We start from the raw sequence: 1,671 nt of genomic DNA, 5'->3' as shown, positions 1-1,671 counted from the left end.
GGGGGGGACTTCAGCAGTGAAATAACAGGCAAGACAGGGAGTGTGGGGAGGCCAAGGCTCTACAACACCCAACTTCTCTTCTGCTTTCTCATTTCTCCTCCCCCTCCCCAACCTTCCCGGTAGCCACCAAACAAGGCAGCAAAGACTGAAAAGGGGCTGCAGAATTGCATTTCTCTTTATTCCATTCATCCACTTTCAGAGGACATTCGGCGTGTATTTTATACTGCACTTACACAGCAGGCTCCAGAAAAAAGGAAATTGAGGAAAATCAAGAGTAATTAATTTTAAAGGCGACGGTGAATCCCTTCTCCCTGGGGGGAGGGGCGGGTGGAAGTAGGGCAGTAAATCTCTATTCCCTTGAACTTTAAGGATTTCCCTATATGCTCACCTCCAGCTAGTGAAGTTCCTTGCATAGCTCAGCAAAAATACCTGCGAATCAATATGGATTACCTGGCCTCAAACTTTTTTTCCCCCCTTAACAAAATATCAAAACAAAATTCGGAAAGCAACCTCCTCCCAGTTCTAGTAAAATACTGGAGCTTCCCACATCCCTCAGAGCGTCCCACATCCTTCAGTGCACACTCTCAAAGTGCATTTCTGCACATAGCTTTGTTTAAAAACCTCAGGTTCTGTAGAGGAGCAGCCCAAAGCTTCTGAATTCCTTGTATTTTATCAATCCCTAGGTCCCCGACCTGCTACCTTCAGGATCCGGCTGCCTAGGGGCGGAACCGTGGACCGCGCGGCAGCCCCGGGGGTACCAACTTTGGGGCAGCGGGCCCTGGCGCCTCCAGCGACGTAAGGTCCACTTTCTCAACTATAAGCTAAGAGGCGGTTGTCCCTCAGAGCTGCTTAGCGCTCCGGCTTCTATTTTAGCTGGTGTAGAATCCAAGTGCAGCTTAAACTTCTCACATGGGTCTCCTGAAATCTTCAAAACTACGTTTACAGGCAATACCCTGCCGGTTGGTCGTAGGCGCGCATACACATGCCCATCCCAACAGATGTCAGGAGCACTCGCACGCGCTGACAGATCGCATTCCTAGACCGCACACCTCCACCTCCCTTTCTGCCTGAGAGACCTTGCACAGTCCGGGGCAGTTCTCGGGCGCTCTGCACCTCGCAGGTCACCACACCTTATTCCCCGGCGCGCAGCCTCGGGGGTGCTGGGCGTGCTTGGTGCGATCCCCCGTAGGGGGCTCCTACCTGCGCTGCGGTGCTGCGCTCCTGGCCGGGGCAGCGAGGGGAGTGCGCAGGGGAGGGCAGCCCGGTGGGTCTGAACTGGCGAAGTCTGGCAGCGGCTGCGGCGGCGGGAGGAGGAGGAGAAAGAGAGGGAAACAGGGAGGGCGAAGGGGGGCGGAGGAGAGAGCGGAGGGAGGCGCAAGCGCCCAGCCAAGCGCTGCAAGCCCGCGGGGCAGCGCGCCGCGCAGCTGGTTCTGCGCCCCCCAGGGCGGGTCTACGCCGCCCAGAGCTTGCACTCCTCTCCAGTTCCGGAGTTTTTTGACTTACCGGGACCCCAGGCCTCAGAGAGTACATTTGAGAAGTGATGCCCTGCTTTTGAATCAGCCTTGGTGATGCTCAGGGAGTACAGGGAGATTTCTTGGGTTCTAAGAGGGGCAAACGTCTCTCCTTGAAAGTTTCAAAAGTTGTTTAAAAAAAATTTTCCCTAGTAGGTGA

General features: G+C 54.9%; 1 protein-coding gene across 3 annotated transcripts in view; it reads right to left on the bottom strand.

The window, feature by feature from the left end:
• The window catches only part of Efemp1 (EGF containing fibulin extracellular matrix protein 1), a 58,996-nt gene extending 57,639 nt beyond the window's left edge, over positions 1–1,357 (bottom strand). Inside the window, exon 1 of one of the 3 annotated variants that reach the window (XM_015479653.2) lies at positions 1,201–1,357. The gene's annotated coding sequence lies outside the window, so the exon portion shown is untranslated. Of the gene's footprint in view, positions 1–388; positions 425–762; positions 917–1,200 lie in introns of those variants that run through there. The other 2 variants (XM_048804310.1, XM_048804309.1) reach the window with 2 other exon arrangements.
• Positions 1,358–1,671: the final 314 nt, after the last annotated feature.

The sequence above is a fragment of the Marmota marmota genome, unplaced genomic scaffold, assembly GCF_001458135.2.
Source record: "Marmota marmota marmota unplaced genomic scaffold, marMar, whole genome shotgun sequence".
Lineage (NCBI taxonomy): Eukaryota > Metazoa > Chordata > Mammalia > Rodentia > Sciuridae > Marmota > Marmota marmota.
Note: the sequence above shows the minus strand (reverse complement) of the source record. Positions and strands in the feature narration are given on the sequence as shown.